Source organism: Sminthopsis crassicaudata, chromosome 6 (genome assembly GCF_048593235.1).
Source record: "Sminthopsis crassicaudata isolate SCR6 chromosome 6, ASM4859323v1, whole genome shotgun sequence".
NCBI classification, from domain to species: domain Eukaryota; kingdom Metazoa; phylum Chordata; class Mammalia; order Dasyuromorphia; family Dasyuridae; genus Sminthopsis; species Sminthopsis crassicaudata.
Genome location: NC_133622.1, coordinates 9,355,716 through 9,372,716, shown reverse-complemented (window position 1 = coordinate 9,372,716; position 17,001 = coordinate 9,355,716). Strand labels below are relative to the sequence as shown.

The following is a 17,001-nucleotide window of genomic DNA, read 5'->3' as shown; positions in this document are numbered from 1 at the left end:
AACCATTCTCCAATGGATGGACATCCATTCATCTTCCAGCTTCTAGCCACTATGAAAAGGGCTGCCACCAACATTTTGGCACATACAGGTCCCTTTCCCTTCTTTAGTAGTTCCTTGGGTTATAAGCCCAGTAGTAGTATGGCTGGGTCAAAGGGTATGCACATTTTGATAACTTTTCGGGCATAATTCCAGATTGCTCTCCAGAATGGTTGGATTCTTTCACAACTCCACCAACAATGCATCAGTGTCCCAGTTTTCCCACAGCCCCTCCAACATTCATCGTTATTTGTTCCTGTCATCTTAGCCAATCTGACAGGTGTGTAATGATACCTCAGAGTTGTCTTAATTTGCATTTCTCTGATCAATAGTGATTTGGAACACTCTTTCATATGAGTGGAAATAGTTTTAATTTCATCATCTGAAAATTGTCTGTTCATATCTTTGATCATTTATCAATTGGAGAATGGCTTGATTTCTTATAAATAAAAGTCAATTCTCTGTATATTTTGGAGATGAGGCCTTTATCAGAACCTTTAACTGTAAAAATTTTTTCCCAATTTGCTACTTCCCTTCTAATCTTGTTTGCATTAGTTTTGTTTGTGCAGAAACTTTTTAATTTGGCATAATCAAAATGTTCTATTTTGTGATCAATAATGGTCTCTAGTTCTCCCTTGGACACAAACTCCTTCCTCCTCCACAAGTCTGAGAGGTAAACCATCCCATGTTCCTCCAATTTATTTATGATTTCGTTCTTTATGTCTAAATCTTGGACCCATTTTGATCTAATCTTAGTATGTGGTGTTAAATGTGGGTCCATGCCTAGTTTCTGCCATGCTAATTTCCAGTTTTCCCAGCAGTTTTTGTCAAATAATGAATTCTTATCCCAAAAGTTGGGATCTTTGGGTTTGTCAAAGATTAGATTTCTATTTTTATTCACTATCTTGCCCTGTGAACCTAACCTATGCCACTGATCAACTAGTCTATTTCTTAGCCAATACCAAATGGTTTTGGTGACTGTTGCTTTATAATATAGCTTTAGGTCAGGTACACTTAGACCACCTTCCTCTGACTTTTTTTTTTTCATTAGTTCCCTTGCAATTCTCGACCTTTTATTCTTCCATATGAATTTTGTTGTTATTTTTTCTAGGTCATTACAATAGTTTCTTGGGAGTCTGATTGGTATAGCACTAAATAAATAGATTAGTTTGGGGAGTATTGTCACCTTTATTATATTCACTCGGCCAATCCAAGAGCACTGAATGTCTTTCCAATTATTTAAATCTGACTTTATTTTTGTGGCAAGTGTTTTGTAATTTTTCTCCTATAATTCCTGACTATTCTTTGGTAGATGGATTCCCCAAAACTTTATATTCTCAACATTTGTTTGGAATGGAATTTCTCTTTGTATCTCTTGCTGTTGCATTTTGTTGGTGATATAGAGGAATGCTGAGGATTTATGTGGATTTATTTTGTATCCTGCGACTTTGCTAAAATTCTGAATTATTTCTAATAGCTTTTTAGCAGAGTCTTTGGGGTTCTCTAAGTATACCATCATGTCATCTGCGAAAAGTGACAATTTGATTTCTTCATTTCCTACTCTAATTCCTTGAATCTCTTTCTCGGCTCTTATTGCCGAGGCTAGAGTTTCTAGTACTATATTGAATAGTAATGGTGATAGTGGGCAACCTTGTTTCACTCCTGATCTCACAGGGAAAGGTTCTAGTTTATCACCATTACATATGATGTTCACTGAAGGTTTTAAATATATGCTCCTTATTATTTTAAGGAATAGTCCATTTATTCCTATACTCTCAAGCGTTTTTAGTAGGAATGGATGTTGGATTTTATCAAATGCTTTTTCTGAATCTATGGAGATGATCATATGGTTTTTATTAATTTGATTATTAATATGGTCAATTATACTAATAGTTTTCCTAATATTAAACCAGCCCTGCATTCCTGGTATAAATCCCACTTGGTTATAGTGTATTATCCTGGGGATGAGTTTCTGAAGTCTTTTTGCTAATATCTTATTTAAGATTTTAGCATCAATATTCATTAACGAAATTGGTCTATAGTTTTCTTTCTCAGTTTTCGATCTACCTGGTTTAGGTATCAGTACCATGTCTGTGTCATAGAAGGAATTTGGTAGGACTCTTTCAATCCCTATTTTTTCAAATAGTTTACATAGCATTGGAGTTAGTTGTTCTTTAAATGTTTGGTAGAATTCACCTGTAAATCCATCTGGTCCTGGGGACTTTTTCTTAGGAAGTTGGTTAATAGCTTGGTCTATTTCTTTTTCTGAGATGGGACTATTTAGACTACTTACTTCTTCCTCTGTTAATCTGGGCAAGCTATAGTTTTGAAGGTATTCTTCCATTTCATTTAAGTTATCAAATTTATCGGCATAAAGTTGAGCAAAGTAGCTCCTAACTATTGTTCTAATTTCCACTTCATTAGTGGTGAGTTCACCCTTTTCATTTTCAAGACTATCAATTTGCTTTTTCTCTTTCCTTTTTTTAATCAGGTTTAGTAAGGGTTTGTCTATTTTGTTGGTTTTTTCATAAAACCAACTCTTAGTTTTATTAATTAATTCAATAGTTTTTTTACTTTCAATTTTATTAATCTCACCTTTTATTTTTTGAATTTCAAGTTTTGTGTTTGTCTGGGGTTTTTTAATTTGTTCCTTTTCTAGCAATTTTAGTTGTAAGGCCAATTCGTTGGCCCTCTCTTTCTCTATTTTATGCAAGTAGGCCTGTAGAGATATAAAACTTCCCCTTATTACTGCTTTGGCTGTATCCCACACATTTTGGTATGAGCTTTTTAGCAGAGTCTTTGGGGTTCTCTAAGTATACCATCATGTCATCTGCAAAGAGTGATGGTTTGATTTCCTCATTTCCTACTCTACTTCCTTGAATCTCTTTCTCGGCTCTTATTGCTGAGGCTAGAGTTTCTAGTACTATATTGAATAGTTATGGTGATAGTGGGCAACCTTGTTTCACTCCTGATCTTTCTGGGAAAGGTTGCAGTTTATTTCTATTGCATATGATGCTTACTGAAGGTCTTCAATATATGCTCCTGATTATTCTAAGGAATAATTCATTTATTCCTATACTCTCAAGAGTTTTTAGAAGGAATGGATGTTGGATTTTGTCAGATGCTTTTTCTGCATCTATGGAGATGATCATATGGTTCCTATTAATTTGATTATTAATATGGTCAATTATACTAATCGTTTTCCTAATATTAAACCAGCCCTGCATTCCTGGTATGAATCCTACTTGATCATAGTGTATTATCCTGGGGATGATTTTCTGAAGTCTTTTTGCTAATATCTTATTTAAGATTTTAGCATCAATATTCATTAAGGAAATTGGTCTATAATTTTCTTTCTCAGTTTTCGATCGACCTGTTTTAGGTATCAGTACCATGTCTGTGTCATAAAAGGAGTTTGGTAGGACTCCTTCATTCCTTATTTTTTCAAATAGTTTATATAGCATTGGGGCTAATTGTTCTTTAAATGTTTGGAAGAATTCACATGTAAATCCATCTGGTCCAGGGGATTTTTTCCTGGGGAGTTGATTAATAGCTTGTTCTATTTCTTTTTCTGAAATGGGACTATTTAAGCAATTTATTTCCTCCTCTGTTAATCTAGGAAGCCTATATTTTTGGAGGAAGTCATCCATTTCACTTAAGTTATCAAATTTATTGGCATAAAGTTGGGCAAAGTAACTCCTTATTATTTCTCTAATTTCCTCTTCATTGGTGGAAAGATCCCCCTTTTCATCTGTAAGACTAACAATTTGATTTTCCTCTTTCTTTTTCTGATCAGATTTATCAAAGGTTTATCTATTTTATTGGCTTTTTCATAAAACCAACTCTTGGTTTTCTTTATTAATTCAATAGTTTTTTTTACTTTCAATATTATTGATTTCTCCTTTTAATTTTTGTATTTCAAGTTTAATTTTTGGTTGGGGGTAAAATTTAAATTTTTTAAAAATTACATGAATCAGTTAGTCCCAAGTCCTACTGGTCTTCCAGCTACTTCCCTGAATCATTGCCCAGCGTGAATATTGAGACAGTTATTACTCCAATTCACTATACCTTACGGGTGCTGCAATAGAGTACTGAAAAGTGAGTCCTGGATTTGAAGTTGGAAGCCCTGAGGTTGAGTCTTAACACTGCTAGATATTAGCCATGTTATTCTAAGCAATTTTAACCGGCACCGGACACGGACCTCCCTTTCTCGGCTGAGGGAGAAGGCCCGGAGAAGGCCCGGGAGCGCCGCTCCTTCCTCCCGGCCGCGCTCGGCAGCGCTCCGTACCTCTCTCCCGGGAATAACGGCGCACGCGTCCCGAGAGGGCGCCCGAGGGGCTGGGCCCGGTCTCTTCCTGGGCTCGCGGCCCGCGAAAGCGCGGGCGGCCCTCAGGTTTCCGACGGGATTCCACAGATCTCCCCCCTCCCCCATGGCGGGGAAGATGGCTGTAGGATGTCCCCAGGTGTTACATCCCGAGCCCTTCCGACACTGTTCTCTCCCACCTAGGTTGGAGGAGGCGGAAGCAGGACGGGCAGCCACGCGCGGCCGGGCGGGGCCCAGCGCTCTCCGCCTCCTCCCGGAGAATCGAGGCGGCTCGGTCCGAGGCGGGGGACCGGGGTTGAGCCTGCCCGCCGCGTGCCCGAGGGAGGTTACCCGGGCTCCGCGCCGGGGCCTCCTCCTCCGAGAGGAGAGCCTGAATGAAGCGCGCGGCCTGGAGCGCGGTTTCAGGCTGCTCCCTGAGCCTCCGGCACAGTTTGGGGAAAGGGGGCGATCGGCGCTTCTGCTAACGGTCCCTCCGACTTCCGTTGTCTCCCAGAGCTTGTGTTTGGTTCCGAAGGCGAAGCGTCCGATCCATTTGTGATACAAGTGTGACACTGGCCCGGCCACCGCGGGAGCGCTGACTTCTAGCCCACGGCACTGTCGCAGACTCTAGTTGGGGGCGATTGGTTTTTTTTGTTTTTTGTTTTTTGTTTTTTTTGTTTTTTGTTTTTTTTTTATCTACTTTGCTGACTTTTTGTCTAGTTTAATATGAAAGCGTTCCCCATTACCAGGGGCCTCTGGGAAGTGTGTGGGGCCACGTGTGAGCTCAGGAGCATGAGTCTTTCCCACTCGCCTTCTAGCCATTGAGCCACAAGTGGTGGCTTACCCAACAACTCAACATCAAGAGCTGCCTTTTTGATTATTACCACCTAGTAAGACCCCAACATCCCCCCTTTCTTTTGATTTAGATATTACACATAATGACACGATTCCATAAAGACATAGTATCCTAATACATGTTAGAAGTAGGTAACAAAGAACACGCTCAAATCATCACAAAATGGGACTTTAATACATGTTCCTAAGTCCTTCCCAGCACCCCTGCCGCTCCAGCCCAAAGAGGGCAAACCGAGGGAGAAGAGGAGAAGAGGAACATCCTCGTGGCGCATGCAGGGTCCGAAGCAGCAGGCTGGGCTTGCTCAAATAAGTCCTCGTTGTTTCTTATAATCTTCTAAATTCAGAGATCTTTTGGGGGCACCACCGTTGGCTGGGGGAGCCTTTGGAGTGATGGCCAGTGTCTTTAATTCCCAACTGGGAATTTGCAAGTCGATGTTCACATCAAAATCATGCGCTTTGAACAGGTCCTCTGAGAGGTCACTGGCTGACTTAGAGTCGATGTCTTTGTGCTCGTTCATCTCCTTAGGAGCATCTGGTAATGCCCCCGAGCCATATTGTGCGTTCAGCTGAGCCACGATGGCAGCTTGAACAGCAGGGTCTCTGGAATTGGAGACGATAGTCGGTTTGCAGTGCCGCCTAGTGAAGGGGTCCATCTGTTGATTTTTCATGTTGTGACTTTCAGCCACACGGGCTTTCTCAGCCTCAACAATGTTCCACTCCCGATTTCGTTGGTTGATGTCACTGATGGCAGAAATATTCTTTGTTCGTTGCCGATCTAGGGCCTCTGCCCTTTTCTCCAACTCAATCAGTTGATCTTGGATGTGTTTCGCCTTGGCTTGGTCTCCCAAATCTTCTGCTATGGCCTTCTCCTTCAGAAGCTGCATTTTTTTCATGGCATAGTTGGGTGGAGCTTTTCGGAATCTCGCTTTCTCTTTTACAATCTCTTCGATATCCCGATCATTGAATTGATAATTCAAAGTTTCTTGAATGGACACTTCCTTCTTGTTGATTTCATCCAAGGTAGGGAGCTGCAGGCCAGCAGAAAGCATCGCCTCTTTCCATTTCCTAAATTCACTTTCTGTGAACTCTTGGTTTGAGACAAACTCCAAGCGGATTACTCGCTGGTCGTTGCCATGCCTCAACTGCAATCCTTTATTTGTCCTAGTGCCACCCAACTGATAAGCCTTGGGTGTTTCTACCACGCCGGTGATTTCAGCAACCCGATAGACAGGTTTACTGTTGTGGTTCCCGATGCCAACCCGCACAAAACATCCTGGGACTGCCTTAGCAAAGAAAGGCATGTGACACCACTGTTCCAGCTTGTGCCGGGATAACCGCGCTCGGTTCAACTCTTCAGGCAGAGAAACTGGCTGGGATTTGGGAGGAACCTCTTCCTTTTCCTCTTCTTCATCAGATGATGTCATCCTAGATGAACCATCTGTCTTCTCACTGGACTTATCGTCCTCATCAGAGTAAACTTCACTTGTTTTTAATGGTTGTTTTTTGGCAAGCAGCTCAGCTGTTCTATTCTTCCGCTTTTCTCTCTCTGCTTCCATGGCCTGAGATTTTTTGTCTAGTTTGTTATCCTGCTTGGAATGCCGCTCCTTATTATGGGACATGAGCTGGGACTCTTGAATCTGTGTAAGTTTTTTCTTCTCTCGTTCTTCTTGTTTTTTCTTTTCCTCTTTCTTCTTGGCTATTTTTAATTTCTTCTTCATTTCAGACCTTCTCTTCAGCACCTCTCTCTTTTCTATCCTGTGAAACAATTCCTGTTCTCTCTCCTTCTCCGTCATTTGTTCTAAACGGGCCCTATCTTCTTCATCTCCCGTGAGGTCTTCTCCATACCCATGATGGAATTCCTCATCCTCAGAAGAAGAATCTGAATCTGAGCTGGAGGAGGAACGGTTACTGTTGGAGTCAGACACTTCACCTTCTTCAGGGGCTGAACTCTCAGCTGAGATGTCTTTGTCAGAGCTGTCTGAGGAAGCAGCTTTGTTTGTCTGTTTTTTCATGGTTCCCTTCTTCTCTATCTTCCTAGTTTTTCCTTTTTTCTTATTTGTTGCACCTCCAACTGTGCACTCATCATCACTGTCTGATGTTTTAGAGTCTGAAGAAGCGGCAGGCTGACTAACAGGTTGCTCCTCCTCCTTGGAGTCACTCCGTTTCCGTTTGGCTAGGGGCAAGAGCTCCTGATCCAGGTTCTCATCACTGCTGCTGTCCTCCATGTCAGAGTGGATCACAACGCGGCTTTTCCGCTTCTTGTCCATGATGGTACCCCAGCTCCCACGCCGGACGCCCTGTTCCGGTGCCAAAATGTAAAGTCCAAGCTTGCCCCCTCTGAAGGGCTCCGAATCAGCCAGAGTCAGGGTAAGCAACAGTCCTTGCCTCGAGTTGGAGCCAAAATGTAGTGTCCTGTTGTCTGTCAATTGCGATCCTTCTCTGGGAGAAGGTTTCTTTTCTGTAAATCCTTTTCTCTGTGAGCAGGTTTCTGGAACCTCCAGCCAGAGAGAAGGTAGAATCTCGAATCCTCTTCTTCCTGAATCCTGGCTCCTTTTATCCTCCCAGAGAATGGTGTAAACTCCTTTAAAGGTGTAAACTCCTTTCAGAAGACTAAAGGTGTAAACTCCTTTCAGAAGACTAAAGGTGTAAACTCCTTTAAAGGGGAAGTATGTCCTGTGTAATAGAACTCTAGTGAACCAGTTTTCTTCATGGCATTCAGGGAAGTTCTTTCTCCTATGTAACCATTAACATGCTTTCTTATTTGTGCATATATTTACTTTGATTTCCCAACATTTATCACTTTCCTTTTTTTCTTTCTTTTTTTTTTTTTCTTTTGATAACTTTTTTATTGACAGTACATATGCATGGGTAATTTCACAACATTATCCCTTGTATTCACTTCTGTTCTGAATTTTCCCCTCCCTCCACTCCCTCCCTTAAATGGCATATAGTCTTATACATGTTAAATATGTTATAGTCTATCTTAGATACAATATATGTGTGCAGAACCGAACAGTTCTCTTGTTGTATAGGGAGAATTGGATTCAGAAGGTAAAAAGAACCTGGGAAGAAAAACAAAAATGCAAACAGTTTTCAACAGGAAAAACATTTCCTCTTCACACCGATGTAACCAGGATTGCAGTCTAAATCAAAAGGTTCTCTGGGGAGGGACTGGTCCTTCACCAATGGCTTTAGGAGAATCTGGGAACAGTGGCAAAGGGCGGCTTTTTCTTTTAACAGGGGTGGGCTGGAAGACCTGCCTCTAACACAACTTTGTAACCCCCCATGGAGCAGTGTTGTCACAGAATTTGAGCCCCTGGCTTTTCAGGGTTGGATGGGAAGGCCAGGAAGACCAACTCCTTTCCAAAGAATGCTTCTGTTCAATCACTTGTTGAAGCAACACACATTTATCATCCATTTTCTTATTATACCAGGGACACTATCTGGGATGGAACAGGGATGGAAACACAAAAATAAGGCCATCCCTGCCCTCAAGGAGCTTGTGTTCTGTTTGGGGCTTCATCAACACCTGTGTTTAATCAGCTTTTTTCATTCCCCTTCCTTCATGTATCTAGAGCAAGGCCCCACTAGAGGGGATTCTCCTCCAAACAGCTGAAATTCAGAAAGCAAAAGTTGTTTTTTAGCAACAAGGAAACCTCTGAGCTTAACACTTTTGAGGATAATTAGTGAACATAGGAAGTTGGCAAGCTCCCTGTGAGCTTCTCCCCGGGCCTTCTCTGTGCTAATCCCATGGGAGGCCCCCTTCCCAGGGGCATCTTCCCAGCATCCTGACAGCCACCCAAACATTGGTTGATTTGAGTTGATTGGAGAGGCCCTTCGGTGTTTTTTGCCTGAGGTACAAAAGTGGCTACTTATTTATTACTGGGTGGACCCTCTTGCTTTTCAGGTGATGAAAGAGGCTTGAGAGGTTAAGGTTTGCAAGTAGCAAACAGGGGAGAGCAGACCCTCTGGCTCCAAGCTCAGAGTTCTTTCCCCTGGCCCTCGGTGGGCAGCTTCGGTCACTGAGAAATTCGCTTTTCCCTTGAGCTGAAGTCTGGATCCACTTCACTTCTGGCCTTTCCCCAAGCCTGACGAAACACCATCTCATTGGTGTGTGCGTATTTGAGATATCTGCAAATAAGAAAATCCTTATTTCTGTTCTGCTAATCACTTTCCCTTCCCTTTTAACCCAGAATAAAGATTCTTCATCTGGACTCCATTTTTTGATGGCTGTATTTTAGTAAAATTGTTTTCCCTTATAATCATGTGCATTATATTTTATGCATTTAAAATGTGATTCTGAGAAGGGGTTCACAGCCTGCCCAAGGGACATTTAAGAACAATGGGCAATTGCTATTGGGTAATGGGCAAAGCCATCAGCTGCAGTGAGTAAGGGGATAGGGTAAGAAAACAAATTTTATTTAACGCTTTTTGTGTCTTAGTTCTATGCTAGAATGGAAGACAAGGTGATACGGGTGGGAAACAAAAAATTGGTTTTAGATTCCGATAGTCCACCTTCCTATTCCCCTTGCTTTCATACTTTCTGTGTGATCTTAGTCAATTTTCCTCCCTCTCTCCCTTCCTTTCTTCCTCCTTCCTGAACTATCCTGTTCATAATCTCTTATAGCACTAAAGTATTCCATCATAGCCACACAACACATTTTATTCAGCCATTCCTCAATTGATGGACAGTCCTTCCATTTTCAACTTTTTGCAACCACAAAAAAGACCTGCTATAAATATTTTTATACACATAGGTCCTTTCCTCTTTTCTCTGACCTTTTGGAGTTAGTGGTATTGTTGAATTAAAGAGTATGCACAGTTCTATAGTCCTTTAAGCATAGTTCTACATTGTTCTCTAGAGTGATTGGGACGATTCACAACTCCACCAACAAGGGATGAGTATTGAGCAAATTTTGTAACCCCCATGAACCTTAACTTTATTTTATGAGTAAAATGATGGGATTATACTTATGTATTTCTAGTTAAAAGATCTATGAATTTATAATCTAAACTCCTACTGAAATACTCAATATTCAGAATACCACCTCTAAGTTCTCCCTCTCTCTTGTCTGATTTTTATTCTTCCACTTTTGTGCTCTTCCTTTTAACTCTTTCCTATTTATTTTGCATGTATCTTACTCTCCCTGTATTTGTTCTTTACTCATTTGTAAGCTCATTGAGGGCAGGAAATGTCTTTTACCTTTTTTTTTTTTTTTTTGTATCCCCAGAGCTTAGCATAGTGCCTATCTTATAGTTGGTGCTTAATAAATATTTATTGTTTGATTGATCTTCGCCCCCCCCCCCCAGGCTGGGGTTAATTGACTTGCTCAGGGTCACACAGTTAGAAAGTGTTAAGTGTCTGAGACCACATTTGAACTCGGGTCCTCTTGAATTCAGGGCTGGTGCTCTTTCCACTGCGCCACCTAGCTGCCCCCTGTTTAATCTTCAAATTTTTGTCATGATTCCTTTGATATGAAGGCATTAGCTTCCATAGTATTTTTGGCCTTTTTGCATTCATTATTGTTTTCTTTTTAATTATTCTTTTTTCTTATTAATAACCACTTTTATAAGATTAGTCCTGAAAGCAGTTCTTCTTAGTTGATCATCTCTCTCCTTCACTGATTTAAAACACTAGGAACAACCCCTTCATGGCTCTCTGTGTAGCATAATGAAAGTTTAGTCTCTTGGTTCAGTTCTGCTTTCTTTAGACTGAAAGGTCTTTGGAAGCAGGAATTGGGAATCCTGTTTTCTGTTTTCTACATTATCTAATAGAAGCCTTGGCTATAATGGATATTTCTTTTTTCTTTTTCTTTTTTTTTTTTTATTTATTTATTCATTTTTCCAAATTATCCCCTCCCTCCCTGCACTCCCTGCCCCCGATGGCACGTAATCCCATACATTTTACATGTGAAAACGTGCCAAACTTATAGATGGCAATCGAGTTCGGAAGCTGTCCCCAAGAGAGCCACAGCTCAACAAAACCCTCCCAGTAGTCAGTGGGGCAGCGACCAGACATAAGTTCAAGAGTACAAGAGGACATACAAGTCAAAGGTCAGCTAAAACAATGAGTCCTAATCTAGGGGACTTGTGGATACTGGTGTTCAGAGCAAGTAGAGGATCATAACCCAGGCAGCAGAAGGAAAATTTTCACAACTGATATTATTATGACAAATAGCTAACGAAACCAGTTAGTTAGAAGCCAAATGTAAGGATTCAGTAAGTCTTAAGGGTTTAGATATGGATACAAAAGGTTAGTTATAAAGTTAGTTAGAATTATGCAGGTTAATTGAGTGTAAGAATGGACATAAATCTCAAGTACCAGCTATTACCAACTTTGATTCCAAAGCTGTAAGACGCTTTCGAGGCACTGTCCATAATGAGATATATTGTGTAACATATATTAAAAATGAAAACAATGTTCAAGTAAGTTATAGTACATCGTATTGGGGATAAACCACAGATATATGTGGCTGGATACAGTGTTATGGGCATAAGAACGAATGGCTGTGTGAGTCCGTATGAGATGATTGGTTATAATTAGGTAAATAAGCACTCTTGTTTGGAATGAGCCACATGTGGGTGGGGATAGAGAGCTGATCCTGAAAAAGCATCCTGGAGGGGAGCAAAGAGGCTGAAGTAGGAGGGCCGAAGTGCTTCGGAGCTAGTTTACACCTGCTCCTAGGAGAAGCAATTGTTAAATTTCAGTGTGAACGTTTATGCCTCAAAAATTGGTAAGCATCATGATTCAGATCTTGATTTATGATTTTGTTAATTGCCCAAATTTAAGAAAATGATGGATAAAATATTAATAAAGCAGATTAAATTTAAAAGTATGTTACATACACTTTTTTTGGATCAGAAACTGATCAAAATGTGAATTCCTTAGAAGCCGCTCACCATCTTCAGTGTGAAAGACTCTAACAAGAGCAGGGCTGAAGATGTTAAAATAACAGGTGGAAAATGGTAGAGAAAAATTGGTCCTTTTCCTCTTTTACCCACTGTGTAAAAATGAATGAGGCGTCAATTGTTGTTTGTAATGAGATTCCAACTAGAAAAAGCTTTTCAAGTCTCTGTAATTAATTTATTTATAAGTGAAGTGACACAAACCATACTGCATGAAATGAACTAAAATTGTTAACTGGCTGACCTCAAGCTCGTTGCCTAAGGGGGTAACATCACACAAAGGACTCTGGGTTCATGGTCAGTAGACATAGCTTCTCATTCGGCGATCAGTAAATAAATTATTGATCATCAGCACCACAAGGTTCATCTTTTCCTCTCGTGGCACCCCCCCATCCATCTTCTTCCTAGTGAGCTCCACCCCCAGCCTTGTTCTCCAATCACTCGAGCTAACACATAAGGAAACTGGGCTAGGGGAGCCGGAGTGACGAGTCCAAAGTCATCTAGCTTGGAGGCATCAATCGGGGAGTGGCCAAGATAAAATCTGCTGGAAATGCTTCGAATGCTAGTTTCCCTTTTGTCTCTGTTTTAGGATCTGGGTATTAGTGTTTTAAAATTTTCAAATTTTTTTTCAGTTCTTATTGTCAAAGTATTATTATATATATAAATATATAATTACATATATTATTTGATATTATATATATATAAATATATATTTTTTATTAAAATTTATTTAACTTTTACTTTATATAGCAAAACAACCATTTCCATATATTTTCACACAGGATTGGGAAAAATACAAATTACATTTAATTCTATGAAGTTCAGAATGTTGTATGCTTATTTGTTTTTTAAGGTTTTTAAAAGAAGTCTTTTTTTAAACAGCAGGAAATATGAGAGCAAAGCATTCTAGTTTAGTGGTAGTCTCCACCTTTTCCATGTTGGGAGTGATCAATCATGTGTGGAAAGAGAATTAAAGGGTTCAGGGAAGTGTTCTCTGTACTCTTCTTCCTGTCATAAAAATATTGGGGAAGCATTGATTTGGATTGGATTGGAGAGGCTTCTGATTCAGTGCTCCCTTGCTCTCCCCTTTCCCTCATGTCATCTTTTAAATACTTTTTAATTTAAAAAAATTAAATTTGTGAAACAAGCAATTCCATTACGTAGTATAAAAATTGGTTTCATAAAATTACAAATCTATTATGTACATCTTGTTATTCTTTATAAACATATAAGAGTTATCATGGAAATTTTTTTTCCCTTTTTTTCTTTCCTTCATCCCTTCCCTACCCTATACATGGCTACCATTATATACAAATATTATATATATATATATATATATATATATATATCACTCTATATATTTACTTATCATTTCTTTCTCTGGATGCAGATATTATCTTCCTTCCTACGTCCTTTGTGGTTAAGTTCAATATTTATAATAGTCAAAATGGTTTATTTGCTTAAAACCATTCTTACCATAATATTGTTGTTAGCGTATACAGTCTTCTCTTGTTTCTGCTCATTTCATTCTTCATTATTTTGTTCAAAATCATTCTGAAATCATTGAGCTCCTCATTTCATATAGTATGGTAGTATTCCATCACAATCATATACCACAACTTGTTCAGCCATTTCCCAACTTATGGGCATCCCTGCAATTTCTAATTCTTTGCCACTACAAAGAAAGCTACTATAAATATTTTAGAATGTATAGGTTTTTTCCTTTTTCCACAATTATCTTTGAAAATAGACCTTATGGTGCATTGGTCAAAGGTTATAGTCAATTTAATAACTCTGCACATAACTCAAGTTCCACAATGGTTGGATTAGTTCTTAATTCCACTAACAATTAGTGTCTCAATCTCCTCTAGGATTTGTCACTTTGCCTTTCAGTCATTTCATTTTCATTTTCTGATAGGGGTAAAATGAGATATCTCAAGATTGTTTTAATTTGCATTTCTCTAATTAATGTTTTAGAGCATTTTTCACATGACTATAAATTGTTTTGATTTCTTTATCTAAAAACTGCCCGTTCCTATCTTTTAACAATTTATCAATTGAAGAATGATTCATATTTTTATAAATTTGATAAAATATTTTGCATTTGAGATATGAGACAAAAGTTTCTGAGATAACAAACATTACCTGAGAAACTATCTATAAATATCCCCCTTCCCCCAATTTTCTGGTTTCCTTCTGATCTTGGCTACATATGTTTTGCTTGTACAAAAATATTTTTAAGTTAATGTCATGGAAGTTATCTGCCTTACACATCACTCTGTTCCTTCTTATTTATTCTTAAATTGTTTGCCTATCCATAAAAAAATTTTTTAAAACAATTTTGTCCATCATGTTCTTTTACAAAGATGGCTTTTCTAATGAAGGACTTGACATCCTTTAAGCACACTTATTTCTTTCATCCCTGGTATGTTTTGTTTTTCAGATAAAGAAGTTTCTAATAGTAAAAAAAAAAAAAAAAAAAAAAATATCACACAGGGAGCCTATAGTTTCCTTTAAAGATAATGACCAACCAAGGCAAATGGTGGGCAGCTGTCCCTCCTAAACTCATGAAGGGGAGGTTTAACTTCAGACTCATGGTTATAAAAAGAGGCACATGCCATAAGATGGTGCACATGGCAAACTGCTTAGGATCCTTCTTTTTCTTTAGGCTTTTGAAACTTCCACCTGACTGGATGCCTCCTCCCTTTTCCACTTCATCTCCTTGCTCTCAGTCCAAGGCTCTGGATTCGGCTCTGTTTGTTAGACATATTTTCTTTATCTTATGGAAGTTCATAGGAAAAAAAAGGTCATAGTATCATTGATTTGTAATTGGATGAAATCTTACAAGTCATCCCATCTAACTTTGCTCTTAGTGACAGATGAAGAGATTGAAGATCGAAAAGTTAAGCGACCTGCCTAAAAGCAAGTAGATTGGTATTTTGAACTCAGTTCTTCTGGTAACAAATCCAGTATTTTCTATTTTTAGCAAAAAAGAGCAGTTAAGAAATCTATTGCCATAGTGTTAGTCTTGTTCCCTGTGTGTCTTTATCTGTAAAATAGGATAATAATAATACCCACTTAGAGGGTTGTTGTGAAGATTATATGAGATGATATTTGTAAAGTGCTTAGCACAGTACCTGGCACATAGTAGGTGCCTAATAAATGTTTGTTCTCTTCCCCCTTTCTTTCTCCCTCTACCACAATGAGGTCAGAGGTGAAGTTCCTGCTCCCATTTCCTGTTATGCAGCCTTAAAGGTGAGAGAGGAATATTATTCCCCAGGATATCAGTGAGAGTTGGATGTCAGGGAGAGGACTAGGGGGAAAATATAATAATAACTAATATATATTATATAATATATATAATAGTAATTAACATAATAGTACTTCAACATACCTCCTAGCCTTGTGAAGTTATATGATGTTATCATCCTATTTTACAGATGAGGAAATTGAGGGTGGAAAAGATTAAGTAATTTACTTGGAGCCACACAATTCAATGTTAGTGTCTATCACAGTGATGTCAATGTCAGTGTCAATCACAGCTATGTCAATGTCAATGTCAGTCACAGCTAGTCAATATCAGCATCTGTCAGAGTTAATGTCAATGTCTATCATAGCTAGTCAGTGTCTGTCTCAGCTAGTCAATGTCAGTGCCTGTCATAGCTAGTCAATGTCAACCACAGCTATGTCAATATCAATGTCAGTCACAGCTAGTCAATATCAGCACCTGTCATAGTTAGTCAGTGTCAGTGTGTCATAGCTAGTCAGTGTCTGTGTCAGCTAGTCAATGTCAGTGTCTGTGTCAGCTAGTTAATGTCAAGTCCGAGGGAGGATTTGAAGTCGGCTCTTCTGGACTCAGAGGCCAGGGTTCTATCTATATACTTTATCATCTACCTGTTGATCTCAAGGGGAATGTCTGCTGAGAATTCCACCTGCTAAAAAGCATTCTTGTCATCACCGAGAAAGCATTGATTGTTGAACCCTGAAGTGCCCTTGATGATGCTATATATCCAAAGAACAGTGATACAAAGCAGAGAAGGGAATTAATTATTAACATAGACATGCTAAAGCTGAGAATAAAAGATGGTGAAATTGAATGGAAGGGGTGTGTATATGTGTGTTATGTGTGTGTGTATGTGTGTGCTTGTGTGTTGGGAAGCAATCTTTATTCACACAACCAAAGGAATCCTCTTTGTGGGTGAGATAGTTATGATCTGATCATTAGGCATATTCAGGATCAGGCCAGATAACTTTATGACAGGGGGAGTTCAGAGCATTTTTTGCTAGGTGCGGAGGACTGGGATAAATGATCTGAGAAGTCCCTCGAAGGCTTCTAACCTAATAGACACAACTCAGAGCTGACAGGGGAGGTAGTGATTCAAACTTGGCAATAACAGGATCCAAAAAAGCATTCCTGCTCCCTCCCCCCACCCCATTTTTCCCCAAGAAAAGTGAGGTGAAAGGTTCGGCTTGCATGGAATGTGATTAGATTTTTGTCCAGTTTATCATCTTTCTACCTTTCCTCTCATCTACCAGTGACTGGAGTCAGCCATGAGCACTGGTGTGGAGGTGCTCCTCATGCAAATACTTCTCCCTCCTCTCCCTTTTGTTCAGTGCGCCTTCCAGGAACCAGCACTCAGACAACAGTGACAGTTGTAAGAGGTTATTTTATTAAGTGGTTCTTCCTTAGGAAAATGCAAGTTAATTCGGGAGACTTTTGCTCTGCTTCCGAGACTTCTTCAGGAAGGAGCTGGAACTCTATCTTTCCATAAATCAGCAGGAGTCGGGATCACTAAATGTCTTTATTCTAGATCTTTACCGTCACCTCCAAGGCCAGGTCACGAGTGCAAGTGAGAGTGAGTTCCACCACCCAAGTTTTTCTTACTCCTCCCACACAAGTC

At 39.5% G+C, this 17,001-nt stretch overlaps 1 pseudogene; it reads right to left on the bottom strand.

Annotated features, from left to right (window-relative positions):
• Positions 1-5,374: 5,374 nt before the first annotated feature.
• The window catches only part of LOC141546337 (RNA polymerase-associated protein RTF1 homolog pseudogene), a 31,700-nt pseudogene continuing 20,073 nt past the window's right edge, over positions 5,375-17,001 (bottom strand).